Source organism: Sarcophilus harrisii, chromosome 3, assembly GCF_902635505.1.
Source record: "Sarcophilus harrisii chromosome 3, mSarHar1.11, whole genome shotgun sequence".
NCBI classification, from domain to species: Eukaryota; Metazoa; Chordata; class Mammalia; order Dasyuromorphia; family Dasyuridae; genus Sarcophilus; species Sarcophilus harrisii.
The window spans coordinates 472,790,981-472,804,379 of record NC_045428.1 but is presented as its reverse complement, the minus strand read 5'-3'; positions in this window follow the sequence as shown (position 1 = coordinate 472,804,379).

The following is a 13,399-nucleotide window of genomic DNA, read 5'->3' as shown; positions in this document are numbered from 1 at the left end:
CTGCTTTCCTTCTAATCTTGATTTCATTGGGTTTTTTGGTACAAAAACTTTTTAAATTAATATAATTAAAATTGTCTGTTTTGATTTTGTAATGCTCTCTACATAGCTTCTTCCCCTCCCAATAGATATGACAGAGAAACTATTACTTGCTCTTCTAATTTGATTATGATGTCATCCTTTATGTTTCCCATTCAATTTTCTCCAAAGGTCTGTCACATCCAAGTTTTTCTAAAACTTTATTTTTCTTTTGTGCTTATTTTTGCTTGTATTTATCAAGCTCTGAAAGGGGGACATTTAAGGTCTCTTACTAGTATAGTTTTACTCTCTTTTTCTTTCTGTAACTCACTTAACTTCTCCTTTAAGAATTTGGATGCATTACTACTTGGTTGTGTGTGTGTGTGTGTGTGTGTGTGTGTGTGTGTAATTGATATTGTTTCATGGTCCCTGGTATCTTTTAGCAAGATGCAATCTTGTTCTCATTCTCATTCCTTATCTCCTTTAATTAGACCTATTTTTCCTTTTTACTTTGTCTGAGATCATGTTTGTTACTCCCCTCCCCCTTTTTTAACCTCAGCTGAGCTATATTAAATTTTGCTTTACTTCACCTTTATATGTTTCTTATAAACTAAAATGTTGTAGGATTCTGTTTTTTAATCTGTTCTGCTATCTATTTCCATTTTATGGGAGAGGTCACCCCATTCACATTCACAGTTATGATTACTACCTGTGCATTTCTCCCCAACATATTCAGCATCTGTTTGTCCTTTTTTTTTTCACCATTCCCTCCTCACCAGTGTTTTGTTATTGTCTACTCTTTCCTTCCCTGCTCCCAGTCTGTTCTTCCTTCTGTTGGTCCCCAGCCCAACCAATTTTACTTAATCCCTTTCCCTGCTACTTCCCCTGAAAGGTAATATAGATTTCTATATTCAACTGATTATGTTCCCTTTTTGAGTCAATACTGATGAGAGTAATTCAAGTGATACTCATTGCCCAGCCTCCCATCTTCTCCTCTACTGTAATATACCTTTTGTGCCTTTTCATAAGAAATAATTTACACCATCCTATTGCTTCCTTTCTTCTGCACCCAGTATACTGTTCTTTCTCATCCTTTATTTTTTATGTCATTCTCTTAAATTCACTTTATACTCATATCCACTGTGTATAATATATTTTTCTAGCTGTATTTTTAACAATTACAAGTATCATCTTCTCCCCTACATATGTAAACAGTTTAGTTTGTCTTATGTTTTATTTTCCCCCAGGTAATTTGTTTATGCTTCTTTTGGTTCTACATATTGAAAGTCAGTTTTTTTTAATTTAGTCCTCTTTATGGAAGCATGAAATCCTTCTATTTGATTGAATAGCCATTTCCCTCTTAATGTATTATGCTCAATTTTGTCAAGTAAATGATTCTTGGATATAGTCCTACATCCTAGCCTTCCAGTACTTCATGTTCTGTTATCACTGATTCTTTAATGTTGCAGCTGCCAAGTCCCTTGTAATATTGATTGTGAGTTCCTGATATTCGAATTGTTTCTTTCTGACTTCTAGGATTTTTTGATTTTCTGATAGCTCTGAAATTTGGCTATAATGTTCCTTACAGTTTTTATTTCGGTATCTTTTTCCTGAGGTAATGAGTGAATTCTTTCAGTGCATGTGCACGAAGACCCATGATTTTGGCATTCTGTTCTACCATACTTGGTATTAGGATCTCTTGGCAATTTATTGAGACAGGAGTTGTGATCAGCTAGCTGGGAAGCTTCTGGTTTGGATTGTGGCTTGTTGTTCTGGACCCTGATCTCCTTCCCCTCTCACCACTTGTTGGTCCTCCAAGTTTTCTAGGCTAAAGGATTGTTTCACTCCACTCCTTGCTGGTTCTATTGTTCTTGGGCCTGCTTTTTGTATTCTTTTATGGTTGCCTGTAGGGGAATGTGGGAGAGGTACAATGATTCACTGCTTACTTGCCATTTGCCTAACAGAAGTCTTTAGTTTTATAATACAGTGTAGTCTATCTTTGCCTGGATTTTTATTTTGTTATTGCCAAACATATCTGAACTGCATTTTGAATCCTTTTCAGCCACAGTTGGTGGCAGGTTTAACAGCTCTGAATATATTTTGCAGTTAAAGAAATTTGGGTTTCGCTAAGTGCACTGATTGTTTTATTGTCACAAAGTTAGTAAACAGCAACTCTGGAATTAAAATTCAGGTCCTTTGACTCCAAATTCAATGTTATTATCAATGTACCAAAATATTTTAGTTTAGGAGCACTAAAGTATGATAACACAGAAGATCTAAGTAGAAAAATTTAATTTTCCTACAACTCTCTTCTTCAAAAAATGCTTATATATGTATGTATGTATGTATGTACATATATGTATTTGTGTATGTATGTGTATTTTCAGATAGGTAAATGTCTTTTAGAGGAAAGCTATGCTAGAATGAGGACAAAGTCAATTTTAAAGCCAGGAAAACATTGTCATAAATAATAAAAGTTTACAATATTCTAAAATATTATGGCAGCATGATTATATATGCTTGATTATATTAAGCATGCTTATAAAAGTATTACACTTTTTATTTTTTATTTTTTTATTCTTGGTTATAAGATAATAGTTGCATAGTCTATTCTTTTGATTCCTTTATAATCTTGTATTTATTGCAAAGGCATCTTGCTATCAGGACTATCAATGTGCAAAATCTCTGCATTTCCATTAAAATTCTGAATTTTCTATTTCCTTTTTTTGTTGTTATTCCTTAGGTTAACATTTTCAGTTAACTAATGGAAATGGATGCTTGTTGTATAACTTAAAGTTTTTGAATCTAAGTGGACAATTTTAGAACAAAATTTGCATCAGCTAGTGATTTCTTCAGTGAAGAAAAACTCTTGGTAGACTTACTCTCCACAAGTAGGTCTCTAATTGCTCTGCAATTTATAGTTTTAGAGTTGCATGGAGGTCCTGAAGGGTGTGAGTTAACAAGGGTTACCTAGAAGATAGATGTCAGAGGCAGAATTTTAAGCTAAGTAATTTGCCTGACTCAAAGCTAATGTCTCTATCCACTATGCATACTGTTACATAGGCAGTAAGTATCATCAGAAAAATTATTATGCTTTAATATGATACTTGACATGGCTAGATATCAGCCAATATGGTATAATCCAAATACCTAACAAGTCCGAAGTCCATTGTTTAGGAGTGGTATATTCTTGTGCAATGCTTATAAATACTCTGTTTCAATTTCCTTATGAATGACAATATTTTTGTTATAGTTAAAAGCAGCATACTGCAGTGGAAAGAGTGATAGGCTGGAAGCAAAGGGAAAAAAAGTGAATTTCAATGGTATTATTGATGCTTGTAATCTGTTTGACCAAGTACATATCACTTTGTTTTCTTAATTTGTTTCCATGAAGGTTGTTGTCATTCAAATATCAGTTATTTTTACTACCTGTCTTGTTGGGAAGATAAAATAGCATTATGTAAATTGCTTTTTAATCTGAGAAGTTCTTTGTGTGGCTATCAATTATTACTTTTCTGGTGTTTGGAATATTTCCATTGATTTTAAATTTTGTTTTTCTTTAAAAATATTTAAGTATGGGCAACTAACTGGTGCAGTGGATAGAGCACTAATCCTGAAGTCAGGAGGACTTGAGTTCAAATCTGGTCTCAGACATTTAATACTTCCTAGCTGAATGACCCAATGCAAGTCACTTAACCCCAACTGCCACAGCAAAAATAAATAAATAAAAACAAACAAACAAATTATATATGTGTGTGTGTATATATATATATATATATATATATACACACACATATATAATATATATATATACACACACATATACACACACACACACACACACACACACACATATATATATATATATAAAGTGTATCGCAAGTAGGGAAATTTATAACTAGAATTTTTAATCTGTTCAAGAGCAAAATAATTGTCATTTTCATCTTTAAAAAAATCCATCAAAGCATTTGGCATAGTACTGTGAATACAATAGCTTAAATAATAGACTTTCATAGTTAGAAGAGTCATCAGAGATTATTTAATTAAATTTCTACCCAATGAAGACTTTGCTCTACAACCCTCCCAATAAATATTTATCCTTTTCAACTTGAAGATATCCAGAGAGAGTGATCCCACTCTTTTGTAAACGAATTCATCTTAATTTGGATTAACTTTTAGCAGTTTTGACTAGTTTACCCTGGAACTTCCTACAGGACTTGAAGCCTTAACCTTATTAAGGAGCACCCTATATCCATTTAGCCTTTTCACTCTGAAATATCTCCTTTGCAATTCTTTCTTCAACTTTTTCATTTTTACTTCTTGCCAAAGCTTCAATTTTGTGGAACGGGCCAGGATTTCCTGTTTATATTCTTCTCTTGGTCCTATTACTGACTTTCTAGGCTTCAAAAACATGCCCTACCATGGGGTATCTTCCTTATTTTCCATCCCCATCCATTTGTAGTTCCCTTTGTGTACTGTTGTCCACTATTGGAACGTAACCTTTTTGATAACAGGATATCTTTTGCTTATAGTTATTTCTCCAGATCTTGCTGCAATATGTGACACATCTTCTATTCAATCATTCAGGCATTTCCAACTCTTGTTGACCACATGGACCTTACTGTCCATGGAGGTTTCATTTTCCAGTCTCTTAAGGCAAACAGAGGTTAAACGACTTTCTCAAGATCATTATGCTAATAGGTAACTGAGGTTGGATTTGAATTTAAGTCCAAGGCCATATATATATTGAGCCTTCTAGCTATAGCACATAGTTAGCACTTAAAAAGGCTTTCCTCCCTCTTTTCCTTCCTTCCTTCCTTCCTTCTTTCCATCCTTCTTCCTTCCTTCTTTCTGTCCTTCTTCCTTCCTTCCTATCCTTCCATCCTTCCTTCCTTCGCTCTTGACTTCCTCTTCCTGTCTTCCACTCTTCCTTTTTTTCTTTTTCCCTTCTTCTTGCTTTTTAAATTGCTCCTTTTGGACCTGTATGTGCACGAATGTTTGTGGCAGCCCTTTTTGTAGTGGCTAGAAACTGGAAACTGAGTGGATGCCCATCAGTTGGAGAATGGCTGAATAAATTGTGGTATATGAATATTATGGAATATTATTGTTCTGTAAGAAATGACCAACAGGATGATTTCAAAAAGGCCTGGAGAGACTTACACGAACTGATGCTGAGTGAAATGAGCAGGACCAGGAGATCATTATATACTTCAACAACAATACTATATGATGACCAGTTCTGATGGACCTGGCCATCTTCAGCAATGAGATCAACCAAATCATTTCCAATGGAGCAGTAATGAACTGAACCAGCTACGCCCAGAGAAAGAACTCTGGATGATGACTAAAAACCATTACATTGAATTCCCAATCCCTATATTTATGCCCACCTGCATTTTTGATTTCCTTCACAAGCTAATTGTACAATATTTCAGAGTCTGATTCTTTTTGTACAGCAAAATAACGGTTTGGTCATGTATACTTATTGTGTATCTAATTTATATTTTAATATATTTAACATCTACTGGTCATCCTCCCATCTGGGGAAGGGGGTGGGGGGTAAGAGTTGAAAAATTGGAACAAGAGGTTTGGCAATTGTTAATGCTGTAAAGTTACCCATACATATAGCCTGTAAATAAAAGGCTATTAAAAAAAAAGATAAAAAGACAAAAAATAATTAAATAAATAAATAAATAAATTGCACTCTAATACATTTGCTCTGGCAAATAACTGATTTGAAATTATATACCATGGATCCAATAATAATATTAATATTTATAATAAGTATTTCCTTATCTATTAAAATATTTATTTTATTTGTGTACATGATACTATTTGTGCTTATTATATCTTAGTGACTATTATATCTTAGTGACTATCTATCTATCTATCTATCTATATTTATTTCTACTCCCCACAATCCCAGAAATTGTAAGAAATATATAGGCATGGGACTTCTACACAATTTCAATTCTTTGCCTTTTTCCTTTCCTTTCTTAAGAAATATACTTTCTCATATGTTTTTTACCTTCCTTAATTTTTTATCATCTTCCCATTGATGTCATCATTGTATTAAAATATTGCTTTATTTAATTTGAATTATAGAATTCTTTGTAGTATTTCCTGTACTACTTCATCTTAAGCAATGGATACTGGTGTGTAACTGAAATCACTCTTTTGTAATTATGTTTTTGCAAGTGGTTATCATCTTATAATAGGAGATGAGCAAACATTCTTTGGAATAGTTTCTTGTCACTTTTGGATGTATGATAAATCGAACTCTGCCAATTTCTTTTCCTTTCTAAGGACTTCCTATGACCCACCCGCATATTAAATGAACTTCTGCCTTTCTTTTTTTAAGTAGTGAGAGTATGATTCAGCTCCTGCAGCAATGTTCACACATTAATCATTGGATAAGGACCTCACATTTAGAATAACAGTAACAAAGACAAATGTTATAGATGAGCTAAAAACTTCATAATTCTTAGTGCCTATTTATCTCATTTCCCTCACTCTGCCAGTGTTATCACTAAAGGCCATTCTGTATTTTTCTGATGCCATTGGCGAAGATTTAACCAAAAGTTGCTCAGTCTATTGGTGATAAGACTATGCATTAGCTAGGCTGTTCTTCAGAAAGTAGACTCAGTTTGTTACTAGGGACATTGATATCAATTTAGCATGGTAGATCATATTGGAGTGGAAAACTGCAGGCTATAAAGGGACATTACAGTAAGACTTATGAGGTGAGTGACCAGTAGGCTGCTAATAACAAAACAAAACAAAAAAAAATTGATTAGTTTTTTTTTTTTTTATTTTGTACGGTGACAGACATGAAGAACGTATTCTCACATTGTACTTGTCACTACAAGGTGACAGTTCCATTTTATTCACTACCACTAGTTTCAAATCTCTGTCAAAAAGGGGAATATTGTAGGTAAAATGTGGAATATCTCATTGCTTGAAATTCTATGAATTTTCTACTTTCCTCACTTGTGTTTAGAAGTAAAACTAGAAGTTTAGAAGGGGAACGTTTTAAAAGAGGAAGAGCAAATATACTACAAGACTACAGAATATGTGAAGAAGAGTAAATTTAAGAAGATTGGAAATAAAGGAGTAGGCTATGAAGGCCTTTAAAAGCCAGAGGATTTTATATTTCACACTAGCATTATTAGGGAACTCCTAAAGGAGCTGATAAATTGGAGTTGGGTGTGGTAGATAGTCACCACTCTAGAAAGAATAGATTGGTAGCTGATTGTGGGATGAACTGGAGTGGAGGGAGATTTGAGGCAGGGGTAATGATCAGAAGGTTATTGCAATTGTTCTTCTGTGAAATGATGAGGGATGGTACCAGAGTGCTGTACATGTCAGAGGAAACAAAGCATGATATATGAGAAATATTGTTAAGGTAGACTCAAGAGGACTTGATTACATTTCACATTACACCTGGAGGAGTGAGAGAATGAGGAGTTGAGATTAACACCTAGCCTGTAAGGGTGGGTGACTGGGAAGATAGTGGTATCCTCCACAATAATCAAAAAGTTAGGGGGAAAAAGAGATCTGGGGATTTGCAAAAGCAAAAGTAAAGAAACTGCTTTTGAGTGGTATCAGAACATCTGATTACTTATAGTAGGTGGCATAATATGGTTTAGTTTTAATAAATGTTTAATCATAGTGAGAATTAAAACAATATACATAACAAATAACAATAATTACAGCAATATACAATTGACAGCTTGATTCTTCTGCCCCCAAATTAAAATTAATGGAAGTTCAGTATAAAAAAGGGTGTGGCAAGGGAATAGAATTGATGAGAGACAGATGCTAGGAAAACAGTTATTAAAGAAAAAAAAACCTTTCTTCTCGACATGCTTATTATAGCTTTCTAAAAATTTATTTTCATTGTAAAAAATCCTTAAATAAATGAAGATTGTTAAGCCAATTTGATTATTCTTTCTTATTTCATAAGCTTTCAGTCATGACATCTAAATTGAGAAGAAATTGTGGGTCAAAATCCTTACATGTGAGACATGCACTATTTGCATTATTTTTAAAATGAATTCTTTCATCAACATATTTTCAAGAAATACATAAAACACCAAGTTAGCACCCTGGATACCTAAGAATCAGCCGGAGTCAGGATAAACAAAAGCCACTGGTCTTTAATCTTGGTCTTTAGGGTAGAAGTGAAGGGAATGGACACAGGATCTCCAAAACCCTCCTTTTCCTCCTCTACCACCAAAGTGACTCTGTCTTGTCTTACTTCACCCCCTAATCCCTCCCACAATTCTCTGTATATACCAAAAGATTGAACCAGCACAGAATAGTGGGAAGGGCAATTTTCCAAGTATATGCTAATAGAGTATTATGCAATCAGTAATTAGCCTTAAGTGCGTGGTTGTCCCATCCTAGTTCATCAACTCAGAGTTTCAGTCCTTTATAGTCAAAATAAAATATATTTTCAAAAATAAAGAATTACAAAATCAGCAGCTAAAATACATCTTCTGCAAACATATCCATTCAATAGTTCTGGATTTCTCTTTACCACCCACAAAATTGGTTAAAATTTGTGGTTTTATTGATATGGAAAAATTTTAATATAACATTTGTACACTACCAAATGTAGTCTTCTTGATGGTTTTCTGGAGGTCTTAGAATAGCCTTCTTTTCAGTAGAGTAATCACCACAAGAATAGCTAGGTGTTAAAGTCCAAATCCTTTATTATCTCCTTCACAGTCTAGTTTCCTTGCCTGGGGCCTAGGCTTGCTTTCTTAAAGGCCTTCTGAAATCTTGGTTTCAGTGGAGAAGTGCAGGAAGCCAGGCCTGCCACCAAGGTGGTGTGAAGTAGAGTGAATGAATCTGGCTCTAAGTCTGAGTCCCAGCTTATATGTTCTACATTGAGTATAAACCAATCATTATTTGGCTAGGAAACCATTATTTGTTGTAAGATTAAATCAGTCATCCTGAACTTAGAGAACTATTAAGCACATGCTAAACTAGATAACCATTGTATTTATCAATTCCACTGACTTAACATCTTGTAAGAATCCTTGTTTCAGAGTTCTGACCCATAACAATCAAAATAATTCAATAAATAATCTTTCCATTTAAAGTTTTAGAGAGTTGTCTGACTATTGAGTGTGTTTAATGGACTTCCCCAAAGTCTTGAAGCCACTATATGGTAGGAAAGACTTGAAATCATCTTTTTGACGCAAACCAGATCTTTGTTACCTAAGCCATGGTATCTCTAAATCAGATTATAATTAATAATGAATAAACATTATTCTTTATTATCTATCAGCAATAAATAAATAGTAATAGCATATTGTATGTTGTCTTTTAGTATAAAATAATAATGGTAAAGATGATAACTTACATTTATAGATTTTTTTTTTCTGAGACAATTGGAATTAAGTGACTTGCCCAGGGTCACACAGCTATGAAGTGTTAAGTGTCTGAGGTCAGATTTGAATTCATGTCCTCCTGACTTCAGGGCTGGTACTCTATCCACTGCACCACCTAAATGTTCTGTAGATCTCTTTTAAATTGTTTTAACCTCACCACAACTCTGAAAAAGCACTCTCTACCTCTACTTCTTATAAATCTTGGCTTTTTTTTTTTTTAAAAGACTCAGTTATTATCACACTTTATAAAAAATGCCTTTCCTGATTCTTGTAGATACTTGTGCTGTCTCCTCACCCCCAGGTCCTTCTTTCTCTATGGTTGGTACTCAGATAACTGTTCCTGCCCCTTTAAAGTGTTTGTAGTTGCATATAACTATACGTATAGGTATATCTATATCTACACATGATATGTTTGTATGTGTGCATATGTGTATGTAAATATATAGTGTATATATATATATATATACACACACACACACACACATAGGTATATATACACATGTATATCTTATAAGTTCATGAGAGTTACTTTTGAGATTATTAATGTATTTTGTTATTTTAAAGTTATTTTTTGTCTAGTTATTACAGTTGTAACTGACTTATAACCCCTTTTAGGGTTTTCTTGAGTAACATACTGAAATTGTTTGCCATTTCTTCTTACATCTCATTTTACAGATAAGATAATTGAGGCAAACAAAATTAAGTGATTTTCCCAGTGTCACACAGCTAATACATATCTGACTTCAAATTTGAACTGAGGAAGATGAGTTTTCTAGACTCTAGTCTGTGTTCTGTGTACTGTATTGTTTAGCTGTCCAGCCTTCAGATTTCTAATGCCCATCAGTCTGTTACTCCATAGAAACTTTATAGATCCATCTTTTGGAATGACTTTGTTTCACATTTTCCAGATGAGAAAACAGTGACAGCAAAATAGATCTAGATTTTAAGACTGAACAGCATCTTAGTGGCATAGACACTATAGAGTGATTTGCCATTTCTTCTTCCAGCTCATTTTACAAATGAGGAAACAGGCAAACTAGGTCAAGTGACTTCCCCAGGATCATACTTCTAGTAAATGCCCAAATCTGGATTTGAACTTAAGACTTCCTGATTAAACCAACAGGATGATTTCAGAAAGACCTGGAGAGACTTACATGAACTGATGCTGAGTGAAATGAGCAGGACCAGGAGATCATTATATACTTCAATAACAATACTATATGATGATCATTTCTGTTGGACTTGGCCATCCTCAGCAATGAGATGAACCAAATCAGTTCCAATGGAACAGTAATGAACTGAACCAGCTACATCCAGCTAAAGAACTCTGGGAGATGATTAAGAACCATTACATAGAATTCCCAATCCCCATATTTTTGCCTGCCTGCATTTTTGATTTCCTTCACAGGCTAATTGTACACTATTTCAGAGTCCGATTATTTTTGTACAGCAAAATAACAGTTTGAACATGTATACTTATTTTGTATTTAATTTATACTTTAACATATTTAACATGTATTGGTCATCCTGCTATCTAGGGGAGGGGGTGAGGGGAAGGAGGGGAAAAATTGGAACAAAAGGTTTGGAAATTGTCAATGCTGTAAAATTACCCATGCATATAACTTGTAAATAAAAAGCTATAATTAAAAAAAAAAAGACTTCCTGATTCCAGCTTTGGCAGACTGTGCCATCTGGCACAGAGTAGGTGTTAAATGTTATTAACTGGTTGACTGCCTAGGTATTAAATACATATTTGTTAAGGCAATTAGGAGATAAATAAAAAGATAATACTCCCTTATTTTAACTTTCACTTTCCTCAGCCACCATACTCTCCAGAGATTGGGACTAGTGTTGGCAATAAATGAGGAGGGAAGATGAAACAAAGCGGCCAAATTATGTTGCCTTGCTTTCTTATAAAGGATCCAAGAACACTGGTGATATTGTAGCTTACCACAAGGAAGTCTGGGTTTTAGATTTCATTATTCATACTCAGTGATGAATTCCTTGTAGTCAGAAAAAGCCAGAGGTTCCTGAGAGTGACCAGGTAAACCAACTCTCTTGAGTTAGGCAATTAGGTGACAGTAAGATAAAGCACTAGGCCCGGACATTTGAAATCAGACTCTTAACAACTATATGTATGATCTTGGGCAAATTGCTTCATCACTCTTTGCCTCTGTTTACTCATCTGTAAAATGGGGATAATAATAGCACCTTCCAGAGTTGTGAAGATTAAATGAAATAAACTCCTTAGTACAGTACTTAGTACAGAACTTGGCATACTTCAAACAGATTTCAAATTGCAGCACCTGCTAAACTTTACTTTCCAGCTTCATGCTGAAGGTAAGTAGAGTCCTTGATTCTCAAATTCCTGTGTATGTATTTTGAGACTTAAATGAAGGAGAAAATGAGTTGAACATCTTTGCTTGCTCAATGGAGGACTCACTGTTTTTGTCATAAAACATAAAACATTTTTGTCAAAAACATAAAACATCCAGGTGAATTCCATCTTGGTGGGACCCTGATTTAAATTAGCAAGAATATTTTTAACAAGTTTTTTTTCACATTTTATTATGCATTGTGTTCTACTTATTATTTGCCATTAATTCTGTGTTGAGGAACAATTCTGCAGTATCACCCTTTTATGTCTTTGTTTCCTGGGAAAACTCATGATATTATATTAAAGTTATAACAGTAATGATCACTGAAAATACAATAAAAAAGTGGAAGGCCTAGCTAAATAATTTCTTTTGCATAGACAGAGACCCACATATTACCACATAAAAAATTCCATCTTTCTGTACAAAAGATTTACCATTCTGTATCAGGTATTCCGAAGGATAGAAGGTTGATGACCGCCTAGTAACCATAGAGAGAAGGACCAGAGTTCAGTAGCTCTGCTCTAACAGGTCTTGCACAAATCTCTAGAATTAATATGAAACTCATATCTAGGAAAATCTCATTGTCAATTGGTTGTTTTAAAAAAAAAAAAGAATTAAAGAAAGAAGCAGTGGAAGTGGTTTTATTATATTCATTTATTTTGGAAGTGTAGGTATCTAGTTTAATAATAAGAAACTCAAACTCATCAAGGAAACATCAATCTGTAGCCCACAAAAGACTTCAATCATACCTTGATCTTTGTAATAATATTCTTGAAAGAGCAAAGCCTTAAAAATCATGCCAGCTGGCATTTATTAAGCACTTACTATGTGTCAGACATTGTGTTAACTTCTGGGGATACAAGGAAAACAAAGCAAATATTTAAAAAAAATCTTGTTCTTCATGAGTTTTTAGTCTAGTAGGGGATTCAACATGAAAACGATTATATTTAACTTGCAATTAAACTCATGGGGAATCACCGAGATTAAATAAAAATGGGAAAATACTCTTAATGAAGCTAAGATATTAGCTGAGATTTTAAGGAAACCAAGAGGTAGACACAAACATTTCTAGATGTGGGGGACTGTCACTAAAAATGGCTGGACTCAAAAGATATGTGAGGGACAAGGAGGCTATTTTCACATGGACAGAGTATGTGAAAGAGAGTATATAAGTTTTATAATCTAAACAAAAGATTTTCTATATGATCCTGGAGGTAATAGAAAGCCACTGGACTTTATTGAATGAAGGCAGAGAGTGGATATTGAGTGACATGGTAAGTCTTGTATTTTAGGAAAATCAATTTGATAACTGAGTGGAGATTGGATTAGAATATGGAGGTGTTTGATAAAGAAAGGACAACAAAAAAGCTATTGGAATAATTAAGATATGAAGTGATGAGGAACAGGGTGGAAGCAGTGCCAAAGAAGAGGAAGCACCATGTAGGTTGTAAGCCTGAATAATTTCTTTGGAAAAATAGAGGATTTAGAGAAAGAACAGAATTTGAAAGGGAACATGATGAGTTAAGTTATGAATATATTAAGTTTAAGATTTTCACTTTGACATATTCAACAAGAAGTTAGAGATATGAGATTGGAGGTCAGGGC